This window comes from Callorhinchus milii, unplaced genomic scaffold, assembly GCF_018977255.1.
Source record: "Callorhinchus milii isolate IMCB2004 unplaced genomic scaffold, IMCB_Cmil_1.0 Scaffold1, whole genome shotgun sequence".
NCBI lineage: Eukaryota > Metazoa > Chordata > Chondrichthyes > Chimaeriformes > Callorhinchidae > Callorhinchus > Callorhinchus milii.
In genome coordinates this window covers 36,271,532-36,291,376 of record NW_024704742.1, presented here as the reverse complement: position 1 = coordinate 36,291,376, position 19,845 = coordinate 36,271,532, and the positions used below count along the sequence as shown (strand labels likewise).

At 40.5% G+C, this 19,845-nt stretch overlaps 1 long non-coding RNA gene across 1 annotated transcript; it reads left to right on the top strand.

Moving 5' to 3' along the window:
• Positions 1 to 1,942: 1,942 nt before the first annotated feature.
• On the top strand, positions 1,943 to 11,236 carry LOC121849407. Its single transcript, XR_006085211.1, has 3 exons — positions 1,943 to 1,996; positions 4,370 to 4,452; positions 11,180 to 11,236. It is a non-coding gene; the product is annotated as an uncharacterized LOC121849407 (long non-coding RNA).
• Positions 11,237 to 19,845: the final 8,609 nt, after the last annotated feature.

Below are 19,845 nucleotides of genomic sequence, written 5' to 3'. Positions count from 1 at the left end.
GCCCACACCCACACCCACAGCCCACCCCAACCCGCACCCACACCCACACCCACAACCCACACCCATAGCCACAACCCACACCCACAACCCACACCCACAACCCACACCCATAGCCACAACCCACACCCACAACCCACACCCACAACCCGCACCAACAACCCGCACCCACAGCCCACCCCAACCCGCACCCACACCCACACCCACAGCCCACCCCAACCCGCACCCACACCCACAACCCACACCCACAGCCACAACCCACACCCACAACCCACACCCACACCCACAACCCACAACCCACACCCACAACCCGCACCAACAACCCGCACCCACAACCCGCATAACCCGCACCCACAGCCCACACCCACACCCACAACCCGCACCCACACCCACAACCCACACCCACAACCCACAACCCGCACCCACAGCCCACCCCAACCCGCACCCACAGCCCACACAACCGCACCCACGACCCGCACAACCGCACCTACAGCCCGCACAACCCGCACAACTGCACCGACAACCACAACCCTACCACACACACCCTGCCCACACACATTGACTGAACCACAACCATCACCCCAGACACCTTGCACCCTTCACCTGGGGCGAGAAGTTCAGCGATATATTTTATTTATAATTTTAATATTTGAACTACACTGAGAACCCACCCACTACTCCCCCGGCAAGTCCTTTTTGCAAAGAAATAGGCTCCTCGTTTCCCTGCTGAGTTTCCTGATTTGGCAAATGTTTGGCCTCCTTGAAGCTGAGTTGGCAAAGGAATGTCAGAATCGAGCTGGCCCTCTGCGGTGGTCTTGCTAGTCCAGTTCCTGAGCCAGGCGGATCCGCAGGACCTGGAAGGACAGACCAGTCACTGGGACAGGGGCTCTTCCCTCTCAACCCCCATTAACCCTAGAAGCCAAAGTCTTAACAAAAGGATGGTCCGAGCGGCACAAGCAGCAGGATAGCTTGTCCTAGTCAGACAGTGGCAAGCCATGCGGTTTAAGCTGTTTAGACTCCAGCGGTACCCTAAGGTACACTCTGGGGTCCTCAAGCCTTGGCTTTTGCCAACCTGTGCCTAATACTCTCCAGGGAGAGAGTACGCATTCCATTACAATAAATATCTCTGGAATTTCAATGTATAGGTGGGATGCATGGAACTCTTAGTTTGGTTTGAATGGGTTTTCGCATGTTTCAGACACTTGGCTGACCCCCAATATATTGATTTGCTGGATATCAACATACCTGTTTATGTAATATTTCTGTCAAGATTTTGCTCAGAACAACTATTAATACTGAAATAAAAAATGATTGAGCAAACTGGGGAGAAAGGAAGAAGAGCTGTGTGTTATATTCATTGGCATAATATCACAACAATGTTCTTCAAACACATTTAAATTCTCCCGTCTCTGGTAAACAAAATCTTTGCACAACACTTTGTTTCTGAAGACAGTGTCCCTTTAACAATTGTTTTTATTTGTTTCAGTGAGGATTGCTGGTATATTCATGGATTAACCAAATTTCCTGTTGAAGAGCACTCTTTAGACAATGAGTTCCCAATTAAAACAAATATGAAATCGTTAGAAATGAATGCCTGAAACGTCAGTGTCTATTTGGAGTGAAATGGGGAAAGAAAGAGTCAGTGTTTGAAATTTGCGTCAACAGATGGGCCAGTCTGCAAGAGGTTTACAAACTTAGCATAAAGCCAGAATGATTATAAAACAAGAAATAATTGTTCACTGTTGTGGTTTGATTAGGTCATCAGTTTGTCTAAAAGAGCTGCTCCAGCACTCAGGGCGAGGAATGCACTGCCTCATTACCAGCTTCTTAACAGAGTCTGCACATTTCTCATTGTAAGCTTACAAATTATTTTACAGAGCCAAAGTAACATCAATACAGTATTTGTTTCGACTGGTGGGAAATTCAGGCAACAGGGCCTTTTTTTTGTCCCCAAAGTGTGGCTTCTTACTGCGGATCCTTTCTCCACCATCAACTACAGGTAAGACCAGCTATGGAGGGTTGTTCACAGAAACTAAACTTTTAGAAATCACACTGCATTAGTCGGGTAAACTTTGCCAAGCTGTTTGCTATATTGCAAAGTATGGAGGAGAAATTTCACCTCTGTCTGGATTTACTCCATTTATGTAGCATTTCAGAGAATCCAGAATTTGGTAAATTCTTAAATACAGCCTTAACTTTGAAGCTGGTGTTCTGTAATTTCTTTATACAAAAAAACAAATTCAGAGTTCAGACTGATTTCAACAATTTACTATTTTCTGGACAGTCTGAAATGCTACATGAATATAGGAAATGTTGACAAAAGTGGAATTTCCCACCCACAACGTTTTGTTCTCAAATATTATTTACACGTGGAGTCCTGAAACTCAGTGGTTAGAACGCTCGCCTCACAAATGAGAGGACCTAGGTTCGATTCCTAGCATGGTGAAACGTTGGGCAAATTTCCTTACTCCACATGCCTCTGCTTACCTAACAGTAAGTAGAAGCCCGGATGTTAGTCGATTTGTGGATCGCTTTTCCATGGGTAATAATCCCTTCAAAATAAATTTTAAAAATAAAATAATAATAATTTGGTTATTCAATCCACGATTGTTTGTGGGACACTGCTGTGCGCCATTGGCTGCTGCATTTCGCCCACAAAATATACAGTTGATTCGCTTTACAGTATATTCTCTGAAGTGTTTTGAGATGTCTCGAAAACGTGATAAGGCGTGCCAACAATTCTCCAGTTAACTTGATCATTCATCTCCTGGTTTGTATCAAAGGCAAGGATTATAATCCATAACTGTTTTCAAAAATATGTTATTTAAACATTTATTGCATGTTTATTTTCTAGTTTATTGATTGAAGGGATATAAAAAATGGTTGTTGGGTTATTGTCCTTCTGTTTATATGACAGTCACTGAATTATGTCAGGAGGAAAAGAACTATTTTGAAACTTGAAAAATAATTATATACATTACAAACACGTATAGTCAAATACGTTCAAGCAACCATCTCCATTCAGCAACAATTATAAAAAATCCAAGATGAATCTCACACTATGCACAGCAGTAAAGCATTATTGTAACCCTAATGAACTGTATGTACCTATCAATGAATTGTTAATGAAGTGTACAGTTGTTAGCACCCTGGCCTCTGGGACAGAACATTGCGTGTTCAAGTCTGATGTTGAGGGCTTTGAGCTCAAGGTCTAGGGCTAACACTCTCCAGTGCTGTGCTGGGTGAGTGCTCATTATTGAATGTGCTGATTTTCGGATGAGATGTTGAACCAAGGCTCCATCTGCTTGTTCAGGTGGATGTTAAAGAAGCCATGACACTATTTGAAAAGAGAAGGGAGTTTCTCATTGCCAACAATTCTCCAGTTAACTTGATCATTCATCTCCTGGTTTGTTTGTGGGACGTTGCTGTGTGCAAATTGGCTGCCATGTTTATCTACAACGCCTAACAGTAATTACTGTGAAGTGCTTTGAGATGTTTTGATGTGATAAGATACTGTATGAAATGCAAGGAGTGCTGTTATTTTATGATGAAGATTTTTGACTGAAATTTGGGTTCTTCACTCTTAAGAATTTTTGAAACTTGAAAGTTGCGTTTTAATTGCACAACATCTTTTAAAATTAACCTACCTCTTATACAGAGGAATGTTTGGAGTATGTATTGAAATTATATACAGAAAAATGAAGTTGGTGTTAATTAACACGTCTGCATTACTCCTTTTGTCGACCCGATATTTCACACTCACAGCCAATTAACCGCCCTACCTCCAGTTAGCTGGATAACATCCTTTATCTCGAGAAAACTTGTTGTTATGTACTGTGTGTACATTTTTCTAAAACATTAGAAAATAGTTTTGCTGAACTCAAACCCTGAATTGAAATGCTTTTATTCCATCCTCAGTTTTACACAGCAGCTGAGTCTTGCTTGAACAGGAGTACTTTTTAGACCCTTAAGATTTTTAAGGGTCTAAATTCTGTGCAATTCTCCATCTATTTCAAAATGTTTATTCTGCAAGTCTCTATTTTCCTCGCAATTTCTCAATCCCTTTTGCTGATGTTCTACCTCCCATCTCTTCTCTACTTCTACCTACCAATTCCTCTGACATCACCTAATGCTACGAACAACAGGTTGACGTACTCAACTTTCAGTCAAAAAGTCTTCATGAACGGGAACAGATTGAGAGGGTTAGCTTTGATGTCATCCAGTTAGAAAAGCTAATTGGCTGTGAAAGATTTCCACTTATTGCAGACAATTACATATTTGGGGTGTTGGAAATGAAGCTTTATACTGTAATCTGTTTTATAATTTCATATTAAATGTAAACTTCAAAACATTTCCGCTCTCATGTCCACAGAGTGAATACTACATACAGTTCCAGGAATGTCAGCAAACACCACAGAAAGGATTGACAGCAATCTGTTTGGTCTGCAGATGGAGGTATGTTCTGTTGCCCTAAGCACACTATTTTTTAAGGAGAGAAAATATCTTCCTCTTTCTTCTTCCCTTTGCTCTGAACCTGCTGGGCCAAGCATTCAGTGCAACCGCCAACTGTTTTCAACTGGCTCTTGGCAGCCATGTGGCAGTGCCTGAAGATGAGTCCCTCCCTGTTTGATCAGATGTCAGCCCAGCTCAGTTGGTAGTATTCTCTGCTCTGAGTCAGAAGAATGTGGGTTTCAGCCCCAAATAAATCACACCAAATTCAGGAAACTTAGCTTTGAAAAGAGGATGGTGTTGGAGCAGCATTTCTGAGTGTTTTCATGTACTTCTAGATTTCATCATTGAGAAATACTATAAAATTCATCATTTTAACTCTAAATATTCTGGTGGAAGCATCCCATGTTTCACACTGAGTCATTGGGTGATTTGAAATCTGTGATATAATCTTGCCCATCAGCTCCTAAAATTCTTTCAACAATGCTCTGAGACTTGATCAGAGGCCATCCTGTATCTAATACATTGACATCCATGGTAAAGAGCTGGTAGGTCAACACTCAGGCAACCAAGTGAAACAGAGAGTAAGGATTTTCACCAGTAATGCTACCATGTAATTTGCAATGGCATATCTGTGGTGCCCTCATTTTTTTCGAAAAAATTTGACTGGTGGGGGAGTGAATGTTTGAAATGTTGCTGTGCGGCACACAAATATTTGTAGATCTTTTTCAATTTCAATGAATTAAGCTGCTTACTTGGAATGAGAACGCCAACAAGATGGAAGTCAAACTCTTTGGCTCCAGTCGATGTCTCCTGTTGCATGGTTCCGACCTCCTCAACCTACCTGACCTGTCCTTAAAATTCTCCGAACCCATGCGCAACTTAGGAGTCAGGTTCGATCCCCTGTTATCCTTCCTCCCCCAAATCCGGTCCCTGATCAGCACCACTTTCTTCCACCTCCGCCGCATTGCCCGTCTCCAACAATACCTCATCTCAAAAGCTGCAGAAACCCTCGTCCATGCCTTTGTCATCTCTCGGTTGGACTATAACGCCCTCCTCGCTGGTCTCTCCTCCTCCACTATTCACAAAATTCAGCTCATTCAAAACTCCGCTGCCCGCTTTCTCATCTGCCCCAAACTTCCTACCCCGATTACTCCAGTCCTTACCAAACTCCACTGGCTCCCTGTCACAGAGCGGATCGACTTCAAGATCCTCACTCTAGTGTTTAAATCCCTCCATTCCTTGGCACCCCCCTATCTCTCTAACCTCCTCTCTCCCCACAGCAGTACCCGCTGCCTCCGCTCTACTGGGTCCGGCCTCCTCCATGTCCCCCAAATCCTCCGCTCCACCATCGGTGCAAGCTACCTCCATTATCATCACTAAAGTGGGAACAAAGATCAAGGCAAAAACAGAAGTCTCTGGGAACACTCAGCAGGTCAGGCAGCATCTGTGGTGAAAGGAAAGTGAGTCAACGTTTCGGGTCCACGACCCTTCGTCAGAAAGTTGTTCTTTCCTTTCTCCATAGATGCTGCCTGACCTGCTGAGTGTTCCCAGAAACTTCTGTTTTTGTTTCAGATTTCCAGCATCTGCAGTATTTTGTGTTTGGCGAAGGTGAAGACATTCATGTAGGATGGATGCACTTTTGGCAAAGGTTCAATCCATCAAAATGTTCTAACCTAGCCTTTTTTTTCATTAAAGTATAATTTACTCATGCATTTTTACAAGGTCATTCACTCAGTGTTTATATTCTGAACCTTCCTTCACAGTGGTTCACTGCACCTGTTTGATTCAGTGGCTGTGTAATAGACCAATTATATAAAACGATTAAGGGCAACCATTTGTTCCCTCTGTTGCCCTGAGCTGCTAAAGGCTATTTAGTTTAGAGAAATGTGTTATTTTGCGACACGATTAGCTGTCACCTGAGAGGCCTGGTGGAGCAAACTGATTTTGATCAGTTTTATCAAACTAGAATTTCTGTGAGTCATATTGAAGTGCTTGTAGAGACTTGCTTGGGGACATTTCTTTCCTTTGCCAGAGTTCTCATAGTAATTCTTAAGGATCCAGAAGAATAAATTCCATAACAGGTGGTAACTCAGCACTTAAGTTGCCTTGCTTTTCATTGAACTGGAACTAAACTGATGAGCTTCACATAACTAAACTACAAACTCCTTTTACCAGCTAAAGTGACTCATCCCTGGAGACTGTGAAGTAACTTGGAGGCACAATGACCAAAGGGCTATCTGTATGAATCGTGAGATCAAGCCGTTAAGCAGAACTTTGAATTGTTTTTAGAATTGAGTGGGTTAAGGGAGAGAGTGCGAACATCTTTTAACGTAGTCAGGACTCTGGTGTGATTGACTATTGATGTGAAAACACTGCTCTTTTATAATGAGATGCCCGTTAATGAGTGCTGTTATGCGTTTTGAATTCTAGGTGGAGTGGTTGTATCTGAAGATGTTGAATTTCTGCGTGACAGTAGTTACATTTTTCATATCAGTATGAAACGTTTACTTTTGCTACTTCACTGGGGAAATAAGAAAAATGTAATTTGTTGGTTGTTGTTATTGTTAATAAGACTTTTATTTAAAGGCTCTACTTTCCTGGCAGAATTTGATGGAGTGTGGTATGTATATGTGTGTGTGTATATATATATATATATAATATATGTAAGGGATGGTAAGCACAGTTCTTTCTCATCTTATTATCTAGTGCTAAAGTTTGGACTCTATCTCGTAAGCATCTTGAGTATTTGTTTTTGGTTGATCCAGAGAAGATCCTCAAATCTATTGTGGGCAGTTGCTGGTTGAGGAAGGTTTAAGACTGTGTGTCATGCTCAAAATAACTAGTGTGGTGAGCGGGATATCTAAATGATCTTTATTTGTCCACTCATGCATTTGCCGACACTGGGTTATCCTTTTTGGAGGAAGTAGTCACTGAAGAGAATTGACAACTGTGGTAAACAAATCAACGATTGTGATATCAACCAATGCTTGTAGGAAATGCTTTGTATGTATTAAGCAGGAAATAAATATGTTCATTGCATTGTTGATAGAGCGTGAAATATTCTGCAATATGCCAAGGAACATGTTCATACTGTTTGGGAATTGCAACTCCACATCTTTGCCAGCAGATGTCACTGTAGAATGCTTATTATTGTGATCCAAAGGAAATATTCAACTCGGTTTAGAAATCAACATGGTCTGCATAAAATCACACACTTGATTTGGATGAAGAAGGCTTTTGGGTCCATTTTATCTCATTTTTCTGGAATACATACCCACTCTCTTCCCAACACAATATCAAACATTTTTTTAAATGGCTGCAATGTCCTGGCCTTAATCAGCATTCCTGGTAACTTGTTCCAGTTGTTAATTACCCTCTCGGTGAACATCCAGGTGCTCTCTTGAATTTGCCTTTTACAACTAAAACTGTGGTTCTACTACCTTGATGAATCCTAATGTATTGTTCTCAGTTTACTTTTTCAATCCAATAGATTGGACAATCCAATTGGCAGGGCAAAATGTTGGGCAGGTCTCTTTACTCCACGCGTCTGTTTACCTAGCAGTAAGTAGGAACGCTTTTCTAGAGGTAATAATTCCTTCAAAAAAATAATAATGATAAATTGGTCACTCGATCCACGACTGCTTGTGGGACACTGCTGCGCGCAATTGGCTGCTGCATTTCGCCCACAAAATATACAGTCAATTCACTTCACACAGTATATTCTGTGAAGCACTTTGTGACATCTGGAAGACATGATAAGGCACTATATCAAATTTAAGTATTATTATGTTCAGGTGACGTTAAAGATCCACTGGCACTATTCAAAAAAAGAAGGGAGTTTCTCTTGATGTCTGGGTCAACAATCCCCCAATTTAAATTAGCTATCGTGTTCACCCACAAAGTACCCACCACTTTACAGAATATCCAGTGAAGATAATGTGTTGTGGACAAACTCTCCTAAAAAGAGGCTAGTGTCTGTGTTAATCAAACAGTAGCTGCCATAGACAAAAGTATGATGAAGACTCTTTCATAGGTCATTGTTTAGGCTATGTTTGGAATATTGTGTGCAGTTTTTGGCACACATCCACCCAAATGATATTGATTCTATTGGGGGATCTGAGTTATGAAGAGAGACTTTTACTCTCTGAACTTGTCTTCATTGGAAAAAAAACATGATTAAGAGGAGACCTGTCTGGCTTTTTTAAATGCTAGTAGGCATGGATGTCCTGGATGTAAGATATAAGAATGTAAGCAGGCTATTTGATGCATACTATCACACCAATTCTAACTCGGCTCCACTGGTTCCCTATCACCAAATGGATTGATTTTAAGATCGTCACACATTTTCAAACCCTTTCATGCTCTGGCACCTCCCTAACTCTCCGACCTGTTTGCTCCCAATCCACTAGCCGCTGCTGCCGCTCGACTGGCTCCGGCCTCTTGCTTGTCCACGGTGCCCTTCATTCCACCATCGGGAGCCATGCTTTCAGCCACTATACCCAGAAACTCTGGAACCCTCTATCCCTCTGCCTTGCCCGCTGCTTCCCCATTTTCAGGTCGGGCCTGAAGACCTTCCTCTTCGATCATGCCTACGGTCACCTCCTCCCGGCTTGGTGTCATGCTCTACAACTTTCAAGTGCTCTGGGACGCGAGGGGCTATATAAATGCAAGTTGTTGTTATGAGCACAGAACTAAAAGACAAATTTTAATAAATGGGGCTCATGTGAGACAAGTAGATAATTTTCCTTCTCACAGTAGCTGATACGTGGAGCAGATTAGCACCTATAACATCAAGACTGCCTCAAAATGGTTCACAAAGTTTCTGTGAAGTGTAGTGACTCTGTATTTGTAGGCCAATATGCAGAGCAATGCCCCACAAACAGTGAATGATAAATTTTATCTGGAGGATTCTCGGCCAGGATACTGGGAGAAATACTCTTCTGTTTTTGAACACTTCAATGGAATCTTTAATATCCACCTGAACAGGCAGACAGCACCTTGGTTTAATGTCTTATTCAAAGGACAGCACCACTGAAAATACAGCGCATCCCCAGCACTAGAGTGTGAACTCAAAATTCTGATGTTGGGTTTTAAATTAAGAATGAGCTGCAATGTTATAAAGTTAACCGTGGAGATTATGAGAACTTGAAGTTTCCTGTGCTAATGGGAATGTGTCATCAGCCCATTGCAATAGGTCAGGTTTGAACTGTGTAGCTTGTAATGTTTGATTGCTTTCTGAGGACTTCACATTCCCCTGAGGTCAGGAGGAAATTTTATAGCACTTTTATTTTCTCAGTTGATTCACCTGTGACTCAGGCCCCTTAGGATAGTTTGTGAAGAGACAAATTGCATGGGATTTGTGGAAAGAGATTTGATGGGCTCAACCACTGATCTCAGATGAGCATCTCTCATATTACTGATAGTTTGTATTAAACTTCTCACTCCAAGCTGTTTTACGTTCCTATAATGTTTTGAATCCAATCCAAGAGTGAAAGTCTGTATGTTGTGCAAACTGAGTAGTAGATTATTTACCGCTTTGTATTTTTTTCCCTTTAATGTGGGTGTAATGGTTACAGTGTTCACTAATATAAAATATTGTTTTTTTTAATAATTTTAGAATACTAATGCAGAAATGTTCCTTAAATTTCTGGAAACCAAACCTCTATCTTTATGTTCATCTGAGGCTTTGATCAGAATGGTCCTTTTTTAAAAAAAATTCAGGGAATTGATCATATTTAAAACTGAAAATGTGATTATTGCACAGCTAGCACCCTAGCTTCCCATCTCTTAAAATGTAACCTGCATCCTGACCTTGGAGGAGAACCGGCTGATATAAATATTTTTTATTATGTCTGCTCATGCTTGCAGTTCTTTAACTTGCTTTTGAGATTATCTGAACATCAAGTGTGTAGAATCTTTAATTGATGCTCATTTCACGTGAAAGTTGCTTTTTTTTTAAGTAGTCAATAGTTCATAAAATAAGAATGGAATTAAAACATACTAAGAAAACTCTGGATATTACAATCAAAAACTATTTGTGAGACATTCATTTAACTTGAAAGATGCTATACACAGCTCCTTTGGTAGGTCAACTGGTAGAGTTTAGAACCAAAACCAAATTATATTTGTATAGCTCCTTTCCCGTTGGGAGGACACCCCAAGGCACTAGACAATCAGTGTATCGGACCCTATAGAACAAAGAAAAGATATCCATCCTTGTGTTAAAGATCCCACAGCATGTCGCTGTTTACCCAGTGGTAAGTAGGAAGGCGGTTGTTAGTCGATTGGCAGATTGCTTTCTGGGGGTAATAATCCCTTTATTAAAAAAAGTAATAATTTGATCACTCAATTCACTACTGTTTGTGGGACACTACTGTGCGCAATTGACTGTTGCGTTTTGCCCACAAAATATACAGTTAATTCACTTTACAGTATATTCTGTAAAGTGCTTTGAAACCTCTCAACAATGTGATAAGGCACTATATCAAATGCAAGAATTATTATTATATCTCGGAGCACTGAATTCACTGTAAATGGATTACAGAAGATGGAGAATTACAATTAAGATGTTATAAACATAGGAAAGATTGCAAATGCACAGTCGGGTGATCAGCATCTGAAAGAAAAAGACTCCTGAGGCTTCAACAGAAAAGTATGCTTCAAAGTACTGAACATGGTATAAAGCATCAGTCAAATGTCAGATAACCAATGTGTCTCTTTTTATTAAAAGGTAACCAGTAAACTGCTGCACGCAGAACTGCAAAGATTGGTTGCATTGGAGGAAGAAATTGGAAACCTGACTGGTGCTGTCAAAGTATCTTCTTTCCTGCAGGTAAGCCTGATTAAACCTGTACATTGATAACCATATGAATAATGTTTCTGTGCAGATTGCAGTCATTTCCAAGATTTGTAAAAATCAAATCCTGCAGATAACCAGATGGGTATCAGCATGACTACAGAAACTCAACTTGGACTCTAATCTCATTTCAAACTTCATGGAAGTCAAGTTGCTGCCAGGATCTTCATCATTCGAATCAAAGTTAGCTTCCAGCAGGCATCTGGAGTCCAGGCAGAGCTGGGCTGTGTCTGGCTAACTGCGGGATCTGTTTTGGGGAAAGTTTTTCTAAATCGTGTAATTCATCCAAATTGAGAACATGGAACCATAAAAATATCCTGCCCTTTAGACAATCAGCAAAGGATAGGCACAATAATGTAGATATAACAAACGTATTACAATACAAAATTACATTTGCATAGCGCCTTTCACATCAGGATGACGTTCCAAGGGACCTAAGCGGGTGTGGGGTTGGGGGGGAGATCATGGAGTCGGGTTTGGGAGAGGACACAAGCTGCAGAGTTCTGGATGATCTGAATCTTGTGGCGGGAAGAGTTGGGAAGGTCCAATTGTTAAGTCGATCCGCCAATCGACTCACAACTGGGTTCCTACTTACTGCTAGATAAACAGATGTTTGTTAGGTCAGAGTATGAAGGGATATGGTGCAAAGGTGGGTTAAAACTGTAACTTAAACATTAATTTGCTATAATATGTATTGAAGCTTATATGCTAACTGAAAACGTAATGCAGTTGAATAGAATTCATGATTGATGAATTAGGAACCTCTTCACCACCACAATAGTATTTTTTGTTGTACGGCTTTAACAAGGATAATCCTTTGAATAACCTTGATTAACTTTGAATTTTGGCAGTAACTGAATGCAATGTAACACTGATGTATCAGAAACTGGGCTAAGTACACTGAATGCATGCATCAGTGAACACGTTCATTATTGTCAGTCCCCTGAAACCCAACATTATTTCTCCATTGCCACTAAAATGTTCATCTGTACCATACAAATATTAATCTAGGCTTTTCACTTCAATTGTGTTGAATGCAAACAACTCTAATAATTTGAAAAATACAAATAATTACAACGTCTTTCTTTTTTATAGTTCATTAAATTGAGTGGGTTTTAAAATTAATATTCATGCAAACAATGTGCTTGGTATTACAGTATTCAGTGGCAGTAATATTAATAGTAATACTACATTAGATTGGTTTGGACTTAATAATAGTAATAATGATCCTTGCATTTGATATAGCGCTTTTCACGTCTTCTAGATGTCTCAAAGCGCTTCACAGAATATACTGTAAAGTGAATTGACTGTATATTTGTGGGTGAAACGCGGCAGCCAATTGTGCACAGCAGTGTCCCACAAACAGTCGTGGATTGAAGTGACCAAATTATTATTGTTTTTTTTTCTTGAGGGATTATTGTCAGGCATGTGGAGGCATGCCTAAGGTTTCGTCCTACCATGAATGGAACCCAGGTCTCTCGCTTGTGAGGCGAGTGCTCTAACCACTGAGCTACAGGACTCCACAAGAATACAAGAAGCGTTGCAAAATGCTTCACGGGATGTACTGTAACGTGAAGTGACTCCGAAAGTCAGCCCGGCTTAGTTGATAGCACTCTCATCTGTGAGTCAGAAGATTGTGTTTTGAAGCCCCATATTTGGATTTTGAGCTGACATTGTAGGCTGATGCTTGAATACAGAGCTTAGGGATGTGCTGCATTGTTGGAGGTGCCGTCCGTCAGATGAGACATTAAACCAAGTCCCATCTGCCTATTTAGATGGACGGTAAAGATCCCATGGACTATTTGAAAAGGGAAGGGAATTTTCCCAGTACCCTAGACAAAATATCCCCAAATAAGATTGGTGTTTCACTTCATGACTGTTTGTTTGAAGGACATTGTTGGATCCCATAACAGCTTTGAGACTTCTTCTGGACGTGAAATGTCTGTATCAAATGTAATTATTATTATTATTTATAAGGTCCGACTTCTACCAATAACAGTTGAGATGATCCAGCTATAATTATTTTTCTCATTGATGTTTTACAGAAAAAGGAATTGGAGAAGAAACAACTCACTTTACAGTAAGTGCAGGACAACTAGCTTCAGTGCACTTGAATCTGAAATATCAAACCTCCTCTTTCTAAACTGTTCATTTTTCATTCTTGAAATGCAACAATAAATAATAATCCTTGTATTTGATATAGTGCCTTATTATGTCATCAAAGTGTCTGAAATGTCTCATTATTATTGTAATAATCTTTTGATATACATTGGAAGCCTGTTAAGCTGGACACATCGCGGATGGCCATTTTGTCCGGCTTAAGAGGTGTCCGAGGTTAGCTGAAATGCCATTCCCGCCCAGCAGAGGAGCATCACCAGATAATAATATTTAATAATGTGTTTCACTTGAAGCAGTGTTAACTAACCGAACAAGACACCAAGTATTTTAACTTAGGAGTTTTAATTTAGGAGTTAAAATACTGCACTCTCACAGAATTCAGTAAAATATATTTACCTTTATTTGGCTGCAAAATACCTTCCCGCCCAGCAAGGGAATGGCGGCGCTTCCTCAACCGGTATATTTTAATCAGGTAAGAATACAAATGAATCGGGACCAGGCATTTGATTTGATTTACCGTGTGCCCGGAGTTAAAGCGGATTCCACTGCAGTGCCTTTCACATTGGAAGGACATCACCAAGTGCTTCGCAGGATATACTGTAAAGTGGAGTGACTGTGTATCTTGTGGGCGAACACGGTAGCTAGTTTTCACGCAGCAATGTCACACAAATAGCCAGTCTATGAACCAAAAGTCCCAATGTGGGGCTTGAACCCACAGCCAACTGACTCAAAGGCAAGAGTGTCACAAACTGAGCCAACCTGATAAGGCATTCAGTGCCAGGAGTGTTTTATTTTGTTTAGTATAATGTGGATTGACTGCATTTTGCATACTATCTATGGGGTGGCTGCATATTTCCCGGGCAAGGCGAAACCTTAGGCAAGTTTCCTTACTACACACACACACCACACACAAACAGAAGTCTCAACATGCGCGAAAAATAATAATAATCCTCAACAGGCACTAAAATAATAATAATCCTCAACAGGCGCTATAACTAATAATAAAGATATAGATAAATACAAGGATCAAATACGAGGATTATTATGATGTTTAATTTTACCATTATTTTGATCATAGGAGGGAAGGATTCTAATAGGCATAAGAAATAGTTATTGACCTATGTTGATTGGTGATACTGTCGGGAGATCTAGCGATGGAAAGTGGTGCAAATATTAAGTGTCTTATGAAAGTGGAAAAGAAACTGTATCAAACATGCCAGCATTTTAAAAAAAACTTGGAACTGAATTTATTGTTGAGTTATCCATACACGGCCAATAACCTGCCCTGGAGAATAGGATAGTAAATTTCCTGTTCAACAAATTGCTTTTGCTATCTTTAATGCAGAGCAAACCCATTTTTGGCATGATGGAATAGAAATAATATTCTGCCCTTGGGTTGTTGCTACAGCAACAGAACGAGAGAGATGGCTCCGCTAGCAGGCGGAACACTGTTGAAGACACCTCCCATGGAGAAAAGGAAGTGTTCCTGCTATTTCTTCCACTGCTTTTATTAATTCACTGGATTCAAATTGTCAGCAATTCTGTAGAGGTGTGGGGGAAAGAAGATAGATCAAAAGTTCATTACAACAGTATCATCAAAAGTGGTGTGACTGATGGTAAAAGAACTGGCAACACAAATAATGATTTTGCGAGGGAATCCCATGTACTTCATACAGAAGTATCAATCAGCCTGACTAAGAATATAGCACCATTGCTTCTTGGTATAGGGTTTGTGGAATCAAGCCCCACATTGTGACTTTGAACTTGTAGTATGGGCTGACATTTCAGTTCAGTGCAGGGGGAACTCTGCTTTGTCAGAGGTGCCATCCTACAAATGAGACATTAAATCGAGGTTCAGGTGGACGTTAAAAATCCAATATTTGAAAAGAGAAGGGAGTTTCTGTGACATTGCTCTGCACAAATTGACTGCCTACAAATACAGTCACTTTACCCTTTTGAGATGTGAAACATTTCTGTTTTTCTGAGTACTAATATTATTACCTACACATTAGTTGCAAGATTTTGCAGACTGAGATCTCATCAAAGTTGAAGTCTCATGACTTTGGATCAAGTACAGAAGATTCCCTGGAGAAAGTGCTGTTTACGTCATGTGTGTATTTACCAGCAGCCATACAAGATGCCCATATTCACACTGCCGGAGTTTCCTGTGCCCTGATTCATCATCATGTCTTAAAAAAGGGCAGAAGCAAAATTTTGATCATCAAATATGCAGGAGCCTTACCTAGACTGCAGAGTTATGTGTGGAGTTGGCCCATATTATTGTGTTTTGTCCACCAATACACAATCAATCCACTTTGCAATATATTCTGTGAAGCGCTTTATGATGTCTCAACGACATGATAAGGTGCTACATCAAACACAAGTATTATTGTATGATATTTTATCAAAACTGAATAATAACATGTTAATATATGTCCCATATAATGGTGCCTCTGTTTTAATTAAGAATTTTGCAGCTTAGTTTAAGGATTTTTCGGGATTGTTCCTTTCAAATCAGGAAGGGAGTCTTCTCCCCCTCCCCCCTCCCCAAGGTCATCACGTCACTGTGGCTGATGTCATTTCCCACTTCAGTGCTATTAGATTTCAAATGCCAGGTGTGAGCTTGGCTCAGTTGGTAGCACTCTGGCCTCTGAGTCAGAAGACTGTAGGTGCAAGCCCTACTTTGAACTCTGTATAGGTTGATACTGCAATACAATGCTGTCCTTTGGGTGAGATTTTAAACCAAAGTCGCATTTGTATGTTCAGTTGGGTGTTAGAAACCCATGGTCTCTATGTAAAAAGAGAAGACAGTTTCTTAGCCAAGTCTTCCCCAGATAAAATCGGACAATTCCTTTGATTTTTTTGTGCTTATTTATCACTGTGTGCAAATTGGCAGTCTGTTTGCCCACAATTACAGTCACTACAATTTACAGTAAAATCCTGTGAAGCACTTTGAGACATCTTGAGGACATAATATGCTATATTAACAACAGCTTGCATTCATATAGCGCTCTTCACTCAGTGTAGCAACTTGGAGTGTTTATATCAAATACAAGTATTATTATAATAAACTTATGTCATATTGTGTAATGAGAAGAGGATCCCTATCAAAATGAAATATTACTAATGTATTTCCTTTCTTTTAAGGATTTCCCCACTCTTCCCCCTAAAAAGCAGATTAAAATAAAAGGTTTCTGGGAGTGGGACATAATGGTAATAAAATGTCAAAATGGACTCAGAGCAATCTGCTAAACCCAGCAATGCAATAAAACATGGAGAATATATAGTAAGCTTCAGCTTCACTTAAATGAATGCTGGTTGGGCAAACATCTTCTTGGTGGGAAAGAATGGATTAGTTATTTTCGTCCTTGCTAACATTACATCCAAGTTGTGTTCTGATGCATACACATCATTTCCACCACCTTACCATTGTAAAAAAAATCATGAAATGGATGATTCCCCTTTAACATGTATTAAAATCAGATATAAATCATAATAATAATAATCCTTGCATTTGATATAGCGCTTTTCACGTCGGGAGGACATCCCAAAGCGCTTCACAGAACACACTGTAAAGTGAATTGACTGTATATTTGTGGGCGAACGGGCAGCCAATTGCACACAGCACTGTCCCACAAACAGTCGTAGATTGAAAATGACCAATTTATTATTGTTTTTTTTTGGAGGGATTATTATTAGGTGTCTGGAGTAAGGAAACTTGCCCCAGGTTTCGCCCTGCCTGGAATTGAACTCAGGTCTCTCGCTTGCAAAGCGAGTGCTCTAACCACTGAGCTACAGGACTCCACAGATCGGTTACTTTGCTAATGATTTCTGTCGTGCCACCAAGTGAAAATCAAATCCTGGACATGTGACAGTTTATTGACTTAATGAGCATAAGCTGTGGTGTCAAGTGGTAAAAATGGCTCTTTAGATCTTAATACATTCTAGAGTTGACAGAGTTTTAAATTTCCAACGCCTGTTAAATTGTGTTTTTTGTGTTGTTAAGTTCTTTGTCACTGACTGGCTGTTTTGTTTGTTCCCTTTGATAGTCGGCTGCAGGTGCAACACCATCAGTTAGAGCAAGAATACCAATTGGTGGTGTCTGGACTAGTGCATGACCAGGCAGTCAAGGTAAAGGTACCATGAGTTACTTAGTGTGCAAATCTGATCTTTATTATCACTTGATCACATTTTCTGAATAATGTTGAAGCCATCAATGTTTTAAACCTTCTCTTTTTATTCACTCAAAATATGCTGGTGTCCTCAAACGTGATTGTTTGCCAACTGTGAGAGACAGATAGAATGGGTCACCTCTGCAGGGATCCAGCCATGCCTTTGTGAGATGCTATCAATAGATTACATTTCTGCTTGGTAATCACTCTCAGTTAACAGTAAACCTAACTCTCAGTACAAAACGACGTCTGTGCGATGATTGATTTGAATGTTTTTGATTACGCTTTCAAAGGAAAGAAACGGAGTAATGTGGATCCAAATATTGAAAGTTTTCCTATTAGAAAAGTGTTATGAAAAGATTACTAGCAAGGGGCACGCGATAGGCCCCATTGTTTCATGTGGGTACAAGAGCTAGGATATTAAAATTCCTCGTTTTAGATGAGATTTTCCAGAGTTTTAGTTAATGTAACATGCACAATTTTTACACTTACTGTTTGTAGTTTTGCTCACCAGAGAATTGTAATAATACACTTCAGAATTAAGCAAATATTGGATGCACCTAATATTTTTCTAAAACTTTATCAACATGTCAGCCCTATCTGTTTTCTTTAAATTTATGGAGTTAAGCAGCTGAGCTCTCTCAATGACATTTTGTGCAATTGCTTGGCCTGTGCTGTGTGATAAATTCTGCCAAGGTGCAGATTCTACTTGTTTCCTGACTTGGTTAGGTCAAACTTTAATAGCCCCACTGCCAACTGTTTGAAAAAACAGATTTTGACCTTGTTTTCGGACAATCCTGATTTCAAATAGTGATGCCCTCGGCTTCTGATGCATGTTTGCCTGCAAAACCTGTCACCAATTAACAGTAATTAGTGTAAAGCACAAATATGCCTCAATGTGATAAAGTATAGAAAACTGCTACTTTTTTTTCTTGCACACTGAAGACGGATGTTAGCTGATGGTGTTTTGAGCAGGAAATATTGGAGTCAGTCATTCACTCCAGTAGCTTTTGCAGAGTAGCTTTTTCTTTGTCTGATTGACAAAGAAAAAGCTCAGCAATGTCCAAAGACTCACTGCTACTGAAAGATGAATGGGGATGTTGACCCATGTCCTAAATTGTATAAAATATATTTGGTGATTGTGTGTCATTGAATAACATTGTGGCTTTATTCTTACATTAAAAAAAGTCTGTTTATTAATCACTCATGTATAGTAATTGCCGTTTTGTCATCCATATGCCGCACGACGTGTTCCATCAGCCTTACCTGAATAATGTATAATGCCGCAATATAGTATTTGGCGAAGACAGATAAAAAAGGCTTGAGAAAAGACTATTGAAGAAAGTTTTTTTCTAAAAACAAATTCTCACGAATTCAGACATTCAATAATCCATAGTTAATTGACACAAGGGTAATTATTACTGATGTCCTGAGCGCAGGCAATATCCATCCCCACTTGTACTCCATGGGGAAACACGAGATAATGGCTGAGACTCATCAAACGGTTTCTCCTCTAGCCCCCAGACTGTCACTTGCAGCGTTTCTCAGGGCTCTGTCCTTGGTCCCCTGCTCTTCAATATCTATATGCTTCCTCTCGGTGACATCAGCAGACATTTGGTCAACTTCCACATGTATGCAGATGACACCCAACTGTACCTCTCTGTACCTCCACCCTTGACTCCAGGACCACTGCTGTCCTGACAGAATGTGTCAGACATCAAGTCCTGGATGAGAGCAAACTTTCTTCAGCTGAACATCAACAAGACCGAGGCTCTGCTGACTGGCTCCCGTCAGCATCTCCTCACCTCAGGCGCTGATAGCATCACCATCCATGGTTGCACACTCCATCTTGTTAAACCAGTCTGGAACCTTGGGGTCTGTTCGACCCTCAACTATCCTTTCTACCCCACATCTGCACCATGACCTGCTCTGCCTTCCCTCACCTCTGCAACATCACCCGGCTCAGTCACTGTCTCACACCGCAGGCCACCGAAACCCTCATACACGCCTTCATTACATCGATGCTCGACTGTGCAAACTCACTGCTTGTCGGCCTCCCCAACTCTTCCCTCCACAGGCTGCAGATCATCCAGAACTCTGCAGCTCATGTCCTCTCCTGCACCAGGCTCCACCACCCTATCATCCCAATCCTTGCTCAACTCCACTGGCTTCCCATCACACAGAGAATACAGTTCAAGATCCTGGTCCACACCTTCAAAGCCCTCCATGGTCTTGCTCCCCTCTACCTCT